We start from the raw sequence: 20824 nt of genomic DNA on the forward strand, positions 1-20824 counted from the left end.
CCCCTTTTCATCCAGGTCCCTCCAGCAATTTTCTTGCCGGGACCAGGTCCCTCCAGCAATTCCCTTGCTGGGACCTTACCGACCACGCCCCCTCATAGAAGGTGGTTAAGATGGACTATAATGATGTGGGGGTTGGCTCCCTGCTGTACCAGTCACAGGAGTCCCCAACTGCCCCGGCTTGCTCAATTACCAAGCACCTCTCCTTAATTCCTTTTCCGAGCAATTTTTTCGTTCTTTTGTGCCTTAATTTATGGAGTACCTGCACTGAACATCTGCCACAAGAAGGCGCCAGCCATTAGCTTGGCTGCCTCCCCCCACACCCAGCTGGGTTTCCAGATACCTCCAAATGGCCTTTTGCCTAGCAACCCTACTGGGGATAAAGGACCCATTGCAAAAAGTGCTGTGTTTTGTCCATTGCAACATTAGTTCCCACTTCTGCAAGCACTTACTTGCACCAGGCAAACTTCAAGGAAGTAAATGGGTCTACTCACAATAAGAAGTAGAGCTGGGCAAATAACAGATTTTTCAGTTCACTGGGAATTCCAATCAAAATGGGTCAAACAAAATGTTTTATTTTAATTTTGAACAGTTAAGATTTTTTAATGAATGATTTCAAAATAATTAAAGGAAATTTCAAAAGAAAAATTGTTTTGAATCAAACTTCTAAATGGTTCATTGTGAAACAGTCAGAATGAAGTGTTTTGATTTTTTTTCTGAATTTTAATTTGGATTTCTATTTTTAAATGAACAATTTGGCAAAAATATCACAAATTTGCAAAAAAATGTTTCAGCTTCGCCAAATCTGCATTTTTCATCAAAAAAGTTTCAGTTGAAAGTTTTGTCCCATTCTATTAATAAGTGCAACAAGATAATCACTGAGACTTGCTCTACACTAAATAACTTCAGAATCCAGGATGTTGTGAACATGTCTGCTCACTGACAAAGAAAATTATTCTAATATGCCAATAATAGTCCACTGATTAGTGATTCCTCATACACATCTCCTCTACTCCAATCTGACCTGATAACTCCCAATATTTCCTCCATCTTTAGGCAGTTTTACCGAGCCTTCTGGAATGCTCTTATTCTCAGACATCTCTGCACTTTTTTCAAAGTTGCAGAGCTAACTACACCTCTGTCCCAATTCTGGTCTCTCTCACTGCACTCTCTCAGGTATCATGCCTTGTGCCTTTATCTATCCTGGAGTGGAATTATGCAAATTCTCCCACTCTTAGACTGGGACCTGAGCTATAGTACCCTATGTATCAACTTTTCTCATCCTGAGGGTACAGCTAAGCTCAGATCCTTGTGGTTCCTCCCTTTGGGGCCCTGGGACAAGTGGTGCATGGTGACAAGTGGTGCATGGTGATCATCAGATGCATACCGTGGAAACTGCAGCAGACTTTATATACACACTATCTCCTGATAGTAAGCTAGGCAGGCTTAACTTCTTCAATCACCCTAGAGGGTCCCTGTCTCAGGCTGGTTTCTCTGAACAACTATTCTTTTCAAACTGCCAGAATTCTTTTGTTTTTCTGTGTTGCCAACTTTGGCCCTTCTGCACTAAAATTAGTTTTGCAAGTTGTGGGGGTGTGAGGGGAGGGGAAGGAGGTAAAAGCTCTCCTCAAAGCACACTGCCTCAAGAGATCCTGTCGCTGTGGCCCGTCCGACCCCACCAGCCTCAAACCAAGGTGCCCATACCATAGCCCACTACACTCTTCAAAGCTAACTGTTCAGGCATTGTCCTTTAACATCTCTCAAGTGTTCACTAAGAAATGGCTTATCTTGAACCATTCTTTTCCCTTCCTCCTTATTTTTCCTTATAGTCCGCTATTAAACTAAGCCAATATATTCATACAGTAAACATAGCAATATTCATAAATTATTGCAGAGCAGATCCATCACAACCTGAACATTGTATGCCATGGAACCAGAGGTGGGGGGTCATCTGGGCCATAGCTCAACCACTTTTCTTTCCAGGCCGAAGCTGACCAGCAGTACAATCCCATGTGCCAGGTTACAATGCCATTCACTCAGATTTGGCCTGACTGCCCGCTATCATGATAGGGGCTGGCCAGGCCAAATTTAAGTCAGTGATGTTGAAACTCCACAGGGTCTCAGTGCCACTCAGGTTTGTAGCAGGTCACAATGCCACTCACTCAGGTTTGGAAGGGGTATGGGTACGGGTTCATTGGCCAGGGGTCAGGCTGCTGGTTGGGAGAGGAGGGGGGCAGTCACCTGAGATGGAAAAGGGTCATCCAGGCAGGGGGGAACCTAGGACACAATGCAGCCCCTGTTGAACATAGCACTTTTCTGTAGAGAGAGAGTGTATCTTCACATGCTCCGGGGAGAGAAAGGAAATAGAGATCCCACCTACCCAATGATGAGAGCTCCATTCTCAGGTACAACACAAACATACCAGAATCAACTCCCTGCCTCCAGCTCCTTATTGAAACTGATATACCAGCCTACTCCTTTCCTTCTCTACTCTTTTGGTCCACTGTACCAAGTCATAAGTTGCTCTAAACAGCATAAATAATGCAGATAGCTAAACTGCTGAACAATTTAAAGTACGTTGAAATGCATTTGTTGAGAAATTTCTCGTTTTAAGCATGTAGCATAGGTGCATCTTCTTTAAAGTTTAGTCCTATGAGCAGAGTTAGAGATGGAATGGCAGCCATAATTCTGAATTTCCTTGTTTCCGTTGGTTACAGTTAGATCCTTTAAAGTCAGTGAATCGGATCTACATAGCTCACTCCCATTCAATTATTTGAAAATTGGGGGGGGGGGTAATTTTATTTTTAACATAGATTTTTAGATTGTTTGGGGGTTGTTGTATTTTTTAGAGTTAACTCTATTATAAATAAGTCTCTATACATGCAAAAGCTGTTTCTGTAGATATAATTTCATAAAGCAAAACCATCCACCATCTTTAGCAGTGAAATTCAAGTGGCAAGTGTGACAAGCAGAGAAAAATGAATGCAGTTAACTTCAGCCATCCCTGCTCATCTGAAAGCTTATGTCAGTTTCTAAATAAGCTTTTCATTTTTCTGTTCAGTCTGCTGATCTTTGTTGATTTACAGCATGAATAAGCATGGCACATTGCAACTTGTATAGTATATTTTCCTAAATAATAAAACATTTATTGCAGACCCATCAAGCTTGCTAGTGGCTTTGAATTATTATAGCAATGAAATGCCATGTTAACAACTCATTTACATTGTTGCAGAAGACTCTACGTTAACACTGTAAGTAATTTAGTTCTATCTAGGAAACAGAGCTTCCAAAAATATATCCAATGCTGATAATAAATTATAATCTGATGCCATTTACTCTAATCATTCTTTTCTCCCACATTGGCTTATTTCCACCCAATACCCCCACCAAATCAGCAGCAAGATGCAGGAAATGGGATGCCTTTAAAACATATATCACTGCTGGTAGGCAAGGATACCAACTAGCAGGGTTATTATCACCTAGCCCCTGGGATTCTACTAGTAAACCGCCAAGATTTGGGACATGTGTTTGATGTAAGAGGAAAGACGGTTATTAGAGAAGAGATAGGAGAAGACTATTTCCTTAAGAAGTAGATAGCATTTTTTGTCTGGAGGGAATATGATATATGAAGGTGGGTAAGAGAAGGATGGTCATATGAAAGGAAAGGGTACATTGTGCAGAGTTGGGAAGGTTTTATTGTTATGTGAAGGGAAGAGTTTATTGAGCTAAGGCTGTAGCTATTTTTACTGGCTCAATTCAGTGAGGCGAGTGCTGATATATTTGAGATACTGAAGGTCTGATTGTGTAATATATGGAGAGAGGGGATACTGTAGGTGCAGCTAATTTTGTAGCTCTATGTAATGGTGTGCACTCACCTCTCACGAGCGCCCCCTGGGCTGAGTGCATATGCCTGCACTTCCGCGCCAATGTAGTGGTGAATCCCTCCAGTCAAGTCACACAGTCTGTATGTGATATAAAAATTAAACCCCTTCTAGGATATAAGTCCAACAGGGGGCCTATCTCAGCACCCTCTGTAAAGTCCCTTTATCTGCAGCCCAAGCCAAACACAGGAATTTTTCAGCCCCAGAGCCAAGATCCAGGCCAGCTGTGGGTTTTTTATCCCTGTGTAGACATTGCCTTAGTTTCCTCCATAGCCTCTTGGGATTAACCATATCCTTTAGAAATCTTTCTTGTTTGATTTATGTTCCAAGCCACTCCACTCTAATTGCTCAAATTCTAAATCAATAGTGTGCAAACCTTTAGCTCAACCTAAAGATGCCAGAACTTGAATCCTACCTAAACAAACTTCAGTATCACCAACGCCAGAGGTTAAAAAGTCTCAGGCATGCATGTTACCTCCATCAACATGTGTTTATATATCACAATAACAAACAGCCTCTGTGAGTGATAACACATGGGTAGTAAAGTAGAAGCAGTACAATAAAAACTGCTAATAGTGTCCCATTTGTTAGAGAAATATACCACATTCTAGATTATATTGTTGGTACAGTAAAACCTGCCTTAGAGACCAGCTGACATGAACGACTACTTGCAGAGCCCACGGAACACCACTGCTCTCTGGTGTCCAAACCTTTGAAGAGAGAGCACCTCTTACCAGCGAGCACTTTTGCTAAGTCCCAGGAGTGACCGCTCTTGGCAGGTTTTACTCTACTCTGAAAATTGTATCGTTGAAAAACTACAACCTAGTGACATCTAATGGGTTAATCTGGCATAATTTCAATGTCCCTTACACGTGAATACACTCCTGCTTAATTTCAAATAAATTACCCTGTTCAAAAAATTATTTGAACAGTAAGGCACAAATAAGTGAGCATTATTGTTTGCTGGTTGACTAGATAAGCAGTTAACCATCTAGAGGTGAAGTGGAGGACAATTAACATATTAGCCCTCTCAATTATCATACAATGCCCACTTCTCAGGGAATTAGAGCTATTATGATCTGCTCCGATGAATAAATAAGTATTTTAGCCCTCAAAGGGTAATGCAATAGTCTTGAAAATCTTTTTATGACAGTGTGGCTTTATCAGTTACATCTTACAGTATAAACTCTGGTTGTGTATAAGAGGATAAAGATTGCTGATGAGTTTGTAATTTTAATTTCTGTTCTCGTATTACTATGCTGCACTTCTCCTACACTCCTACCCTAAATGTTGTTAAGCAAACCAAAGGAAAAAAGACTTGTTTTTGGCAGTCTTTTCCTTTTATAAAATATTATCAGCAAAAAAATAATATCTACGTAAAGATATAAATAGTGGATAGAGTTGCACAAATTCTGCATACATTGTTTGTATGTTCTGCATACACTGTTTCCCAATGTAATGGACACCCTGTGAAAGTAATGTCTTGATGATACTCAGCAATACTCAAAAGTCCCTCAAGCTGAAATATTCAAGGGTAACTCAAGCACAGCTTCAAAGAGACGGAAAGATGGAAAGAGGATATTTCTTTGTGTACTGAATTTCATATGGTCTAGTAGGGTATTTGTTTGTATTCAATGTTTACAGAAAATGTTTTTCCTTGGACATTTTGACCCAAATTCTTTGAATCTTTATCAACTGAGTCACTGATTTCCTTTTCAGCTGCCAAGTTCCTGAGTTTCATAGTCATCTTCCCAGATGACAGAACAAAACTAAATATATGATCATTTTAAAGAAGCCTGACTACAAAAGAAAGCTTTAGAGGACCCAAACAGTGGACCATATGTGAAATCAAATGGGCAAGCCATTAGCATCAGCTGTGAACATATTGTACCAACTGGGAATGAAACATTCAACAACCAACTGTTATAAATCTGTAAATAGTCAAGCTAATTCCTATTGATTCCAAAAATACATGAATAGGGATACTCATCAGGGCCCCATTGTCCTCTTCATAGGTAACATGTCATATTTGTTCCTAAAAAACCTGAAGAGTTAGAGAGACTTGATACAAAAGTCAGTTCTTGTATGTTAAAAGACTCCTGGGATTTTTGAAACTGTATCCAAAGATTACAGAGCAAGGATAATGAAATACTGAATTATTTTGATGCAATTTTTCTATATACAAATGCACACTACAAAAAATTCCCCATTGCACATTATGCAAAGAAACTGGCAGAGAATACCAGAAAATTTGTAGAGAGCACCAAACTACAGAGAATCTGTTCTGTAGCTGGCAAGTGTACTCCTAGCTACTAGTTGCTTCACATTTAATAATGCATGTTGTGAAGAGATAGATAGAATGTCAATAAGGCTTTCTGTATCATCAGTGGTAATGAAATACTGGAGTTTGAATGCTTAAGAGCAGAGAAAACAAACATCCTGGAAGAAATTTGTCAGTGTCCTACATGCAATACTTTAGCAGTGCTTTAACACTGTTAGTGTAAGGCCATGTATTTCTTCTCATTGGATCTACTGTAGTTGAGTGCCAAAACAAAAAATGTATGACACCTTTTTCATCCTCCCACAGAAAGCTATAAAAGAGCAAATACCCTGAGTCAGTCAACTTGACTAGTAAGTAGTAGGGCAACATCATTCCTCCTTTTTCTTTCTTCCATTTATCAGTGCAAGAGGAGCTAAGGCAAAGTCAGTAGCAAACTCTGCAGTTCCAATCTGATTCAGAAACCTGGTTGTGAATAGTCTTTTTTTAAAAAAAAATACAAAAATAAATGCTTCTCATTTTAATTATCTTGAATAAGGAGTAAATATTGTTAATGAAATCTGCAGAGGGTACAAAAACGGAAAGGTGTTGCAAACATCTGTAAAGAAAAATTATATATGGGGGCCTCAAGAGATTAGACACAGACAAAAGAATCAAAGTTAAAGCCATCTTGAAAAAATGTCAGCTAAAGCCTGTGGGGAAAATAATCTGAAATAGTCAACAGGGAGAAGAAACCTTAGAAGCAGCAATTCTGAAAGATACCTAGGAATAAGAAACTGCAGAAAATTAGGTTAGTTTTCATTGCAATATGGATCCAACAGACAATGCAATATGTGGTAGCATATGCAAAAGACAGCATGTCACTTAGCAGGGAGAGAATATTTCTTCTCTATACACCTCTGTTGTGACCCCATCTGGAATCAAGGCTTGAAAAATCTAATTGTCAGTGTGGAGGAGATCCACAAAAGTGCTTTTAATAACATTATTGTAACTTAATATAGTCAAGTCATTACAAAAGTGTTTGCACCTTTACTGAATGTTAGGGCACCTCTACCAAAATGTTACCTCCAAGATGCTTGGAAATATAACAATGCACATGTTTAGCTGGCTATGTTACAAAGTATGCAAATTATATCAAAAAAATTCCAGAAGGGTTCTGCTTCTATCTCCCAATGACAAGCAAACATCAAGACAGACCATGTAAGCCAGGCATGTTTTAACTGAAAAAAGGAATGTAACATATGTTATCAGAGCCATCAATCTAGGTTATAAAATGGGCCTATGCTTAACTGTTCCACCCTTTTCTTTTCAAAGATAACCCTGAGTTTAAACCCACATAAATAATTTGAGAAATATCCTTATTGAAATTGATTTCTTTTGTAAACACTTAAGTCTTCATTCTTTAAACTTGGAAAACATTTATGATGGGAAATGTTTTGCAGAAGATATTGGTTTCTTCCAATTCATGTTTCCATTTATAAGTGAAAACCTTTGGTTTTTTTTCAAATGCTTAAGTTGGCATAAGCTTTTTTTAAACTGTATATTTGCAAATATTTTGTTATCTAAGATACAAGCCTTCATATAATAACTGCCTTATATCATTGTTATATGAACAGTAAAATGTTTTGATGAATAGCAAGGTCATTTGATGCTAAACTAATTACTAACATAGAAAGCCCTTTAATTATAGAATATTTATATTAATAGAAAATTAACTACCAGAAGAACACAAGCAAAACATGCTCCAACTCAAGAAGACAAGAAAATCATTGTTCCAAAACTTGTCATGTAAAGTTAACAACTTTTAGTTATTTCAGCTAAAAAAAAAGTTATTTGATTTAAAAAGACTTTTCAGAATTAAAACTTTTGTATAAAGAACAGGGGTGTTTGGACTTTTGAAAACAGAATTTTATTTCCTGTCAAACTAATAAAATTGAAAGAATATCTGAGAAAACAGACAACTTTTAAAGTTAGTTTTAACTCCCATTTAATTATCTGGATCATTCCTGCCACAAGAAGAACAAAGGCAATTAAAGCAATGTTGAATATTCATTAAACAGACTGTATATTCAGGAGCTGAAAGCATCACCTAAGCCAATCAAAGAGTGACAACAACCAATTTAAATCAAAACAAGTCTGAAAGAGATGTTTTCTCCTATAATTTCAAGAAAATAAGAAGAAGAATATAAAAGACTCTGAAGTGAGCACCCCACACATACACCCTCCTCTACTCTGCTTAGACAGTAAGTATTCCACAACTCATCTGGTCCATCTCTACAAGCAAGCTGCCACACATAGATAAGACAAATAGACAAGACTCAGGAAAAAAAACAACCCAAGGAAAGCCTTCCCACAACTTCAGCATGGATTGCTGAAAGTCAGCTAAAACACTTCAAGGGATTAGATTTAAACTCTTGTAATGATTTTATTGGGATCTGACAATGCTGTTATAACTTAAGTTACTAACAGTTTTTCTCTCTCTCCTCATTCTATCTTTAGTGGATGGCCCCTCTACCATAATATTTAAGCACCTCACCATCTTTATCCTCACAACATCTCTGTGAGGTAGGAAATGAGTATTATCCCCATTTTATAGATGGGGAACTTAAGCACAGAGAGACTAGTTTACCCAATGTCACACAGGAAGTCTGTGGCAGAGCCAGGAATTCAGTCCAGGCCTTCCAAATTCCAGATTTTCACCTTAACCGCTGGACTATCCTTCCTCTATATTTGCCTCAGCTTTCACCACAGCCATTTGGAACCCTCTGTGCAAACTGACAAGATTGAGGTCAATTTCATTCTGCTGCTGCTTGGGAAAGCCTGGAGAAGCATCAAAAACAGGGATTAGAAATATCCACTGGGAAGGAGGACCAAGAAATGGAGATAAGCAATGATAGAAACACTCCCTGCCCCCTCAAAGCCAGTAGCAGAGAACCCCCACCCACTCTCACACTAACCAGAAGGGCTGTGGCTTCAGAATGGGGTCGGGGAAGAGAGAGGGGGGGGGGGGAGAGGGAACTTCCCTTAGAATAACCAAAGTCAGGTGGTTTGAATGACTGAGACTTCAAATCTATCAGACTCCTATTAGCCAGCCTCATATGAAAAATGGAGCCCCAGAGCAGGACCAAGGGACAGCACTCCAAAGGCAATCCTAGCACCAAGATCTTGAGGGTATTTTAGTAGGTTTAGGTCTCAGACTAGAAGATGTTGGGTAATTCTTTTCAAAACTATAAGGATATGGACAAAGTGGACAAAGTTCAGAGAAGAGCAACAATTTAAAGGAGGATATAATAATCCAGAAATATTTCAAAGGTGTAAAAACCACCAAGTGAAAGGAATTTAGTGTGCTGTAAAGAGGTATAACTAGGAGTAATGGAAATAAAGCTTAGGCTGAATATTGCATCAGGAAAAACTCTTCCTGACAATGAGATGTATTAAGGTGAGAAACAGTATCCTAAGGAAAGGAGAGAAAACTTTCCCTTGGGGATTTTAAAATCTAGAGTTGACATAACATCTAAAAATGTTCTATCTGAAATAGTCCCACACTGGCAGAAAAATGTACTGGATGATCTAATAGGTCTTTTCCCCTCTCTAATATCTGATGCTATGAGAACCCATCCTAAGTGACTCAACAGGAAGTTATCATAATGCTCATTCTTGTATTAATATGATAAACAGCAAGATTATAAAGATGACAAAATTGGAATTCTATTTTCAAGAAAGCATTTGAAGTATTGGAAAGTGGACACTCCTTAGATGATGGAAGTTCTTCAAAGATCTGCCAAATATGCCCCCAATACAGGGCAGCATTTAAGCATGTGATTAATTTTAAGCATCTGGTTAATTCCTACTGATTTCAATGGGAGTCAAGCATGAACTTAAGTGCTACTTGTCCTTAATAAAGATGACCTCCAGAATCAGGGTCTATATGAAAAATCAAGACTATAGAGATCTTCAGAGAAAGATTTTCTAAACATACCATGTGAAGACACTTTTTTGGGTGTCCGAGTTTTATAGTTTCACATTCATTAACACCTTGACAGCTAGCCAGTGTGTATTCACAAGACCATGGCCTATTTAACACAGTGCTGTTCCTTTCAAATGAATGGTACACGCATATATGTATCCATATGCAAAGAGAAGTCCCTTTTTGTTGGACAGATTCACAGGTATCATTAACCAGCACAACGTCATCTGATGTCATCCTGTTAAACATACAATGGAAAAGGTGCTGAAATTGCTTTAATTGGTATATTGTAAATTTATCTGTATTTTTGTCTTGACACCACTCTCTCTGACTATATTTTTCCCAGTCAAACATTAATACTTAGCACTTACCATATATAGCACTTTTCATCCATTTATTCAGGGCATTAAAGATGAGTAAGTTCATTCTCCCCCATGTTACAGATAGGAAAACTGAAGAGTGAAGTGGCCTGTCCAAATTCTCATAACAAATCAGCCGCAGAGCCAGGAATAGAACCAGGTACTCCTGACTTTGTCCTGTTTCAAATCCACTGGACTGTTTTCACTGAATGACAACATTGTGGTAGTGCATGGGGGTAGCAAGACTGCTGGGTTGCAAAAAGTTCTAGGAGGATCACGGCTAGATCTGTTCAGAGAAAGGTAATTCTGTTTTGTGGAGGGTTTTGAAATTTGATTTCATTCCAATTCTTAATGAAAACCAAAAAATTTGAAATTATCTACAAAAAGAAAAGGAGTCTGGATCTGGGGCACTCGGTCTGGCAAGGATCATGGAAGCCCTTGGGTCTCTGACTCCATATCAGTCCACTAGGTGAGCTGGCAGAAAACTAGTCAAGTTTTGAAACCTGCGGGACAGGCAGGATTCCATCTAACCCTGCCTGGATTTTCTCACAACTTTGTTGAAATCAAACCATCTCTGAGACTTGTTTTCTTTTTGATAAGATTAGCAAATTCCAATGAAAAAATGTTTTGCCATTTTTTTTCAACCAATTCTAGTCATGCTCATCTTCTGTTTCTCTCTGACCAGACAAGAAGAAAGTCCCAAAACTTTCTGTTGAAACATCAGGTTAAGTAGGGTATGAAAATTTTTTGAGGATAATTTTGATAGTGCATAAGAATCAGACAATGAAAGAGATTTGGCACAAAAGGGAAACTGAGCCATCTAGTTTCATTGTCAAAGCTTAAAGGAATAAAAGAAATGAAACAGCCTCAGTGGTGAAAAGTACATTAGACTTTTAGAATGAGATTTTCAAAGCTGTCTTGGGCATTTACTTGCCCAAAAAGCATTGAAATTAATAGGTCATTAAGAAAATCTCAGCCTTAAACTTCTGTCACTTTGACTAGTGTAAGGTGATACTCGTAACATAGGGATACTTTAAAAAGAACAGTTTCCTCTGTGACAGCAGAGGTCTATTGCAGGGTCTATTACTGCCAATCACAAATAACCACTAGGGGAGGGCTGGCACTATTACTTGTAGTTGATGCTCTGTTAGGGAAGGGCACACCTAAATTGTAGTCAAATTTCCAAAGGAATCTTGCAGATGAAGGTACTGTTCTTCCCTACTAGTGCATAGGCCCCTACCTGGCAGATAAGGGTACTGGGGGTGCTTGAAGTAGTAATAATGAACAACAGATACATGGTTTCCATCATCAGCACCCCCACTATAAAAATTATTCCAGCACCGCTGGCTGAATCAGTGCTTCATGATGGCCACCCCGACCACAACCCCTACACATGCAAAGCTGATGCCCCCTCTTCAAGTGATATTACAAGCATCTTTCATGTAATATGCAGGTGAATATAACCCATATTTTATCTTCCCTTTGGAGAGCCTCTTAAGGAACTTAAGTCACAGAAGACTTTTGATAAGTGGAGTATTAGAACCTTTTGCAAGAGAGGTGATTGTTGAAGGCCAACATGCATGTGAACAAGGATGACCCAGTGGATATAGCGTACTTGGACTTTCAGAAAGCCTTTGACAAGGTCCCACATCAAAGGCTATTAAGCAAAGTAGGCAGTCATGAGATAAGGGAAGGTCTTCTCATGGATCAGTACCTGGCTGAAAGATAGGAAACAAGGGGTAGGAATAAATGGTCAGTTTTCACAGTGGAGAGAGCTAAATAGCCTGGTCCCCCAAGAATCCGTTCTGGGACCTGTGCTGTTCAACATATTTACAAGTGATCTGGAGGAAAAAGGGTAAATTGTGAGATGGCAAAGTTTCCAGACAATATAAAATTACTCAAGATATTTAAGTCCAAAGCTGACTGCAAAGAGTTACAAAAGGATCTCACAAAAACGGGTGACTGGGCAAAAAACTGACAGATGAAAGTTACTTGTTAATAAGTAAAAAGTAATATGCAGTGAAATATATAGTCGCAACTACACTTACAAAATGATGGGATCTAAATTAGCTTCTCCCATGCAAGAAAGATCTTGGAATCATTATGGATAGTCTTCTGAAAACCTCTTGCCCAATGTGCAGTGGCAGTCAAAATAGCTAACCGAATGTGAGGAACCATTAGGAAAGGAATAGTATGACAGAAAATATCATAATGCCAGTATATAAATCCATGGTACTTTTTCACTTTGAATATTGCATGCAGTTTTTGTCATCCCATCTTGAAAAAGGAATATTAGAATTGGAAAAAGTACAGAGAACAAAAATGATTAGGGGTATGGAACAGCCTCAATATGCAGAGAAACTGTTCAGCTTAGAAAAGAGAATGAGGAGGGATATAATAGAGGTCTATAAAATCATGAATGGTGTGGAAAAAGTGAATAAGGAAGTGTTAGTTACTCCTTCATGTAACACAAGAACCTAGGGTCACCCAGTGAAAATAGGCAGCAGCTTTAGAACAGACATAACAACGTACTTCTTCATCCAGTGCACAGTCAACCTGTGGTACTCATTGCCAAAGGATGTTGTGAAGACCAAACTATAACTGGGTTCAAAAAAGAATTATATAAGTTCATGAAGGATAGGTCCATCAACGGCTATTAGCCAAGATGGTCAGGGATGGAACCCCATATTCTGGGTGTCCCTGAATCTGTGACTGCCAGAAGTTGGGACTAGATGACAGGGGTTGGATCCCTCTATAATCGCCCTGTTCTGTTCACTCCATTTGAAGCTTCTGGCACCAGCCTCTACCAGAAGACAGGATACGGGACTAGATGGACCATTGCCATACTGGGTCGGACCATTCTTATGATCTTTCCCTCCCCCAGATCACACCATGTCCATTACAGCTTTGCCACCTGGCTCCCCCCTGCACTGAATCAGCATTTACCCACTCCTGCCTTCACCTTCTTTTTGTCCTCATGCCCATTTTTCTTCCTCTCCCATCCCTCTTATTCCCCACTCCTACAATAAGATTTTTTGCTAGTTTTTTTATTATTATTTTTGTCTGAGTTTTACAGGTGTTGCATCATCCCCTGCTGCACTGAATTGACACTTCTAAAAGTAGCAGCCTTGGAGTGACTGACTAGAGCCATTGCAAGCAGAAGTGTCAATTTAGTGCAGCAGGGAATGGTGTTGCAGCTGCAGAAAGAGAACAGAGGCCTTATTTTATGCTTTTTTTAAATGGTAAAAATGTTAGAAGGGAAGGAAGGCTACAAAACAAATAAGAAGGGAGAGGGGAAAAATCAAAAAGGGAGTTGAGAAGAGAATGTGAAATAGTGAGAGAAAAATAAACGCAAAGAAATTATTAAAATGGTCTATTAATAGGATGGAAACTTTTTTAAAATCTGGAATTTCTATTAAGTTAAAAATGCATCATGTGCATATTTCACACAATACTAACCTACTACTTGTTTGTCTGTTTTAGAGGAAGAAATCTGACCCACAAAACTTGGTTTACTACTCAAAATTATTTACTATGTGCTGTGGATTGTTTCTATTTTAAGATTATAAGCAGGAATACAGTCTTTTTTCTCCACCACCCAGCACTTGTAAGCCCAGAACTAAAACTTACACATATCTTGTATATTCGATTGATTCCATAAGGTTTTCATCAAAATTCAAAACATAACTATGTTTAGATATATTTGAACATTTTTATTGCATTTAGTTATGAAACATGAATTCTTATTGATAGAATCTGGGGCACATGACATTGCTAGATCATTCCAAACAAGTTAATTCTGAAATGGGCTTGAATCAATAACACAAAAGAGGCATTACAGCCAATTTTTATGGTAGTCATGGTTGTATAAAATAAAATCAAGACAATCAGAATGAAAGTTCCCTGCATCACAAATATAATTTGCAACCTACTCTAGACACAAAGAGGAAATAGATAGGTAGGTAAAAGATATAGATAAAAACAAATGAAAGATATGTAGGAGTACAAAAACTGGCAATATAGAAAGAATGCAGAGTAATTGGCAGCCAATATGGTGAGGGGAAATGACCAAGCATGCCAAATAAGTAATTCACGGGTAAATAGAATGCTTTCCTTTCATTTGGGCTTTTTGAACGTTTATGGAAAAGCTCTCTTTATTCTGTGTCTGTAACTCATAGATAGACGGGGGCTGTATCTACAAATAAGTCTATCAGTGCAATGCTTTGCTTTTAATGAAATGGATTTTTAATTATGAAAAAAGCTATATTTCATTCTGACTTGCTCCATTTCCAGAATGTCAGCAGGAAGGAGTACATCAAATGCACTTGCTTTCCATGTCCTTCACTAAATCGACAACGATGAGGTGTGCAAGCATTGGAAGAAAGTGTTACTATTATACTACAGGTTTCAGAATAGCAGCTGTGTTAGTCTGTATCCGCAAAAAGAAAAGTAGTCTGTAAGCAAGGACTGGCCTGTCTCCCAAGATTTGTGAGAGCGATGGGTCGTCCTTCAGGATAGGTTGTAGATCCTTGATGATGCGTTGGAGAGATTTTAGTTGGGGGCTGAAGGTGATGGCTAGTGCCGTTCTGTTATTTTCTTTGTTGGTCCTGTCCTGTAGTAGGTAACTTCTGGGTACTCTTCCGGCTCTGTCAATCTGTTTCTTCACTTCAGCAGGTGGGTATTGTAGTTGTAAGAACTAAAACCTCTCCAACGGATCATCAGGGATCTACAGCCTATCCTGAAGGACGAGCCATCACTCTCACAGATCTTGGGAGACACGCCAATACTCGCTTACAGACAGCCCCCCAACGTGAAGCAAATACTCACCAGCAAACACACACCACACAACAAAAACACTAACCCGGGAACCTATCCTTGCAACAAAGCCCATTGCCAACTGTGTCCTTATATCTATTCAGGGGACACCATCATAGGGCCTAATCACATCAGCCACACTATCAGAGGCTCATTCACCTGCACATCTACCAATGTGATATATGCCATCATCTGCCAGCAATGCCCCTCTGCCATGTATATTGGCCAGGCTGGACAGTCTCTACTTAAAAGAATAAATGGACACAAATCAGATGTCAAGAATTATAACATTCAAAAACCAGTCAGAGAACACTTCAATCTCTTTGGTCACTCGATTACAGACCTAAAAGTGGCAATTCCTCAACAAAAAAACTTCAGAAACAGACTCCAATGAGAGACTGCTGAATTGGAATTAATTTGCAAACTGGACACAATTAACTTAGGCTTGAATAAAGACTGGGAGTGGATGTGTCATTACACAAAGTAAAACTATTTCCCCATGTTTATTTCCCCCACCTACTGTTCCTCAAACGTTCTTGTCAACTGCTGGAAATAGCCCACCTTGATTATCACTACAAAAGGTTTTTTTGTTTTTCTCCCCGGCTCCACACTTGCTGGTAATAGCTCATCTTACCTGATCACTCTCGTTACAGTGTGTATGGTAACACCCATTGTTTCAGGTTCTCAGTGTATATAAATCTCCCCACTATATTTTCCACTTAATGCATCCGATGAAGTGAGCTGTAGCTCATGAAAGCTTATGCTCAAATAAATTTGTTAGTCTCTAAGATGCCACAAGTACTCCTTTTCTTATTATACTGCAGAGATATAGAAAAATTCAAGTATTTTTATTGTTTTTATTGATCTTGGAGGGCTCTATGGCACTGCTGCATGTTTCCTGACAATGGAACCCTACCTACGTTACTTTGGACTCCATCTGAATAAATAAGCTCTAAAGTGCTGAGATGTCCCTTTTTGTTGTTCTCTTCCTCAAGGACATTTGTTCAAAGTGTGCTGTTCTTCCCATTCCCCAAAGCAGACATTGTCTTGAAGTGTTTTGAATGAACCTCTAAGCACACAAATACCAGAGGATTTATCCCACATATGTAGAAAAGTCAGAAAGGGAAGAGACTGACAATAACACGTATCCTTGCTTTCTGGACACAAAGAATTCTCCCTTCCAATGCACAGTTCCTATACTGGCATAGAATAAGCAAATAAGTCATTCTCAAAAGTATACATATGTGAGGCGGCATATTACCCATGGGGTAGCAGAAATGGGCATTTTCCCATTTGTACCATTAAGTATATACTAATTTCAGGACGTTTGACAATTATATTTATCTCTAACATTATCCACGCTGCCTACCCTCCTTTACCCTCCCATACACACACTTACTGTCTTCTGGAATTATTTGCTTTAAGGTAGTTCAATGCCTTGGGACACTAGATAATTTGGTTGCCATAAAGCAGGACAGCATTTCAATTTGTCTTGGGCCATGAAATTCACTTCACTTTCAGTATTTCAATGGTATGTTTTGTTCTATGTACACTAGTTCAAGGAAGCACAATGTTTTCCATACAACAATTATTTTTCCTTTTCCTTCCAAAGATTACTATCTGTGAGCACGGGAGCAGCAGCACCCAAAGTATGATTAAAGAGCTATAGGCTGTGCAGCTGGTAGGTGAAAGGGTAAAGAAAGCTGACATCTGATGTTCACATAATACTGGTCTAAGATAATCCATGTTTTCCCACAAAGCAGCACAGAAACAGAATCAGATCTAGGAGTCCACCCACAAGGTTTTCTAAAATATCCCTGTTTTCCTTCAGCCACTCCCAAACCTGTGTCTTTTCCATTCTGCCTCATGGTTAATTGGCAGAGCCTACCAATCAATATTTACAGTGGGTCTCCTCTTTCTTCTTTCAAATCTCTTCTAAAGCCTCACCCGTTTGATGACACCTATGTGAGGTTCTGACACCTAGTACTGCGGGGGTAAACTATTTAAAATCCTAACTAAATGTATCAGATCAGAATCTCAGAGAAAAATGTTGCTAAAATTAACCATATAGTTTGTCAAGCATTAGCTATCTCAGGACTCAGCACAGAATAAGGACATGGGGGAGTTACTCAAAGGTCAGTACTAGAATTAAATATGTAGGGCAGATAAAAATGGTATGTGACTTGGGAGTGTGACTGCACGTGCTCAGATAGGTGCAGAAAGAAAAGGAGCATGCATGTCAGTCAAGTGAGAAGCTTCTGGAAGTTGTGTGTGGTCATAAAAAGAGGCAAGTACAGATGCAAGAGAGCGGATTGAACCCTTCTCAGTTTTGTTTAGGAAGGAGAGAGGAGAAAGATGCTTGCTGTCTTGGGTCCTGAATGTTATTTAAGTAAAGCAGACAGGGCTATAGTTCTAGAGGACAGACATCATGTGGAAGAACCTGGTAACAAAAGAGCATACTGCATGCTGATTCCCAAACCTGACTGAACCAGAATATTCTTTCATCCTGGATATGCCACACATACTTCAAAGACTGACGCATTGTACAGTGAATGATGCACTATCTGTGACAGGAACCCAGATGCTGCAAGAGAGGCTGATCAGAGAAATGGAATTTCAATTTAGTAGGAGCAGTTCAGTTATGAAAAACAACAATTTAGGAGTGAGACTGATGCTCTGCAACAGAATAAGTGCAGAACTTTTTTGCAAAAGGATGTTGGGACAGCCAGTGCCAACAGGTAAATCTTTGATGAGGATTTTGTTTGAACTTTTTATACCACTTTAGATAAATTCACTGTGCCAATATTTGTGAATAGGGTCCAGTTTGTGTAGCCCACCAAATTGACCCTAACATTGGGTGAATCCTGTGGTTGTACCTCTCATTTTAATAATCATAGTTTCACATCTAGGACAGAATTTGTAACTTTAACTACAGTTTTAATGTATTATTTTCAAGTACCTCATTTAAATTGCAGCAATTCTCTAAAGCAAATACCTCCTGCCCCGGGACTGTATTTGTTAATTCCCCATTAAAATACATCCTTTCCTCACTAACATACCATTTTAATGCTCATGCCCACTTATAAAATCACTATTAAATATTGATCAAAAACATAATTGTATCATAAGCTGAAGCACTTGGTTAATTGCAGATCCAGAGAGTGGATACACACTGTATATGTTTTAAACATATTGCAGTGGTTTCCTGTGCTAATTATATAACGATTATTCAGTATAAGTTTAAACTTTATGTTCACTTAATTAAACAGCATTTAAATTTGAAAGTCCCATCCTGCAAGTTAAAAACAGAAACTGTTACTTACGGTTTTTAGAATTTAAAATTGTGGTAATTTAATTTGCTTCTCTAGGAGGTGTTTGTAATAAATTAATGGAGATAACAGAAACAGTCAGTTGACAGGGACAGAATATTGTTCAAAATACACCTAATATCTATCACAAGTGTAGATTCATCATTTAACACTCTTGTTAGGGCTGACAAAATTATTTTAGGGTATGGAAACATCAGTATGTTGCCTTGCCTTTTCTCACATTCCTCTTCCTTTCTCCCTTGTTACCTCTCCTTCACTTTGCCCACCTCTCCCATTCCTTTCACCCTCCCTTCTCTTCAAATACTCACTGTTCGTTATGCCAATAACGTTGTTTAACTGTCACAGGTGAAGATAAATCATGCAGTACTGTTTCTGTTCTCTGAATGGATGAGAGTGCAGGCACGTCTGGCATGAATACTTGCATGCACGGATTTACATGAATGCAATCAGTGTGAAATGTAGTCAATCTTAAAATGTGTTTAACTAGTTTCAGGTATTAAATCTGCCCCAGAGTCTCCATGCCCATTTTTATGATTTTACAATCACATTTTCCTATTTTTTTAAAAAAAGTTTCTCATTACTCAGTTGCTGTGTGAAAGATGACTGTCTATACACCCATCACTGTGAAATGCATAAAGTAAACAAACTAGAAAAAAATATTTTTCTTCTTTAAGCTTTCACTTGTAGTCCTCTTAGGCGTTACTTGAAATATATTTGGTTAAAAATATTCAGACAATGTGATTTAAGTTGATCATTGCCTTAAAAATTCTCTTTACATAAATACTTATACAAGCAATCTTGAAATTCACTTCCTGAAAGCAGTCGCCAGTAAATATTGACTATATGAAAGTTTATGCAAATTAAAAACAAAGGTCTGAATTCTCAGTTAGTGCGGAGGGTAAAGGGCCTTAAAATGAGCAAAAATTACTCTTACCCTGCCAGAGCACTGTAAAGGGGCCTTAGTAACTAAGAATTCAGGCCAAAAGGTGCACAAGCACAACCAAAGACAGTTCGTGTTTAAATCTGAACACTTTATTCACTCAACACTTATTCCATTAGCAATACACTGAGCAGCCCCGTCCCATATTGCTACCAGTGTTAATGTTCTAAATTGATCAAACTGCAGCTAATCATGAAGAAGGTACAAAAATGATGCCTTAAACCAGTGGTTCTCAACCTTTTTCATTTATAGATCTCTAAAATTTTCAAATGGAGGTGCAGACCCTTTTGGAAATCTTAGATATAGTCTGTGGATCCCCAGGAGTCCACAGACCACAGGTTGAGAACCACTGCCTTAAATTACAGGAATCCTTATTAAGATTGGTTGGTGCTTCACTAAGAGGCTGAAATAACAGTAGTTAAATCCAGAAGTAAGGTTTTTTTATTATAACCTGTAACAAAATCAGCATTGTAACAGTGATTAATATTTTTTAATAATCTCAGTGCTTCAAGACTTCTATAATAATAGAGCAATCATGCATCACTTCTGTTTTCCAACAGACCTATTAGTCTCTGTACTGTGTTAATGTAATTACAGCCTAATGGTTTACACTATTATAATAGCACTACATTTTTTACTAAATCAAGTACAGTATATAAAAGTTAATTTAAATAACTCCAGGCTTTGAAACAATGCATTCAGATATGTAAAGAAACCTGTTCCTTTTTCTTCTGAGTGAGGAAAACAAAGCTGTCAAAATGGTTAGAGGCTTTTTTTTGTTTGTCTTTTTAATAAGGTGGAAGCAGTATAATATTAGAAGCAGAAATTAAGTAATTACAGCATAAAATCCTCAAGTAAAATATGAAAAAATATCTTGTGATATTTTGATACTGTGATTTAGCAGTCTCACTTGATTAACATTGTGAAATTATCAAAGGATATAAAATGGCACTAATTAGAATCTAATTTTTTATTATTGCACACATTTTGGATGTTCTAATTTAATGAAACCACTAAAACTGAGCAATAGAGTAATATTGCATCATAACAAATAAATAAAATAGTTCTGAATTTATGACGAGTAACATCAACCAAGCTACTATGCAATCAGCAAGCATTTCAGTAAGTTATATTTCTGACAAACTACTATACAGTATAGCTAGTTTCTTCAGTGACCATGAATATAAAGAAAAGGAGTACTTGTGGCACCTTAGAGACTAATCAATTTATTTGAGCATAAGTGAGCTGTAGCTCACGA

General features: G+C 38.2%; 1 protein-coding gene across 1 annotated transcript in view; it reads right to left on the minus strand.

The window, feature by feature from the left end:
* The window catches only part of LOC311525623 (uncharacterized protein), a 57921-nt gene extending 38905 nt beyond the window's left edge, over positions 1 to 19016 (minus strand). The window contains exon 1 of the mRNA XM_084637929.1: positions 18935 to 19016. The gene's annotated coding sequence lies outside the window, so the exon portion shown is untranslated. The remainder of the gene's footprint in view (positions 1 to 18934) is intronic.
* Between the last annotated feature and the right edge of the window lie 1808 nt (positions 19017 to 20824).

This window comes from Lepidochelys olivacea (assembly GCF_965140295.1).
Source record: "Lepidochelys olivacea isolate rLepOli2 genome assembly, chromosome: 8".
Classification (NCBI taxonomy): domain Eukaryota; kingdom Metazoa; phylum Chordata; order Testudines; family Cheloniidae; genus Lepidochelys; species Lepidochelys olivacea.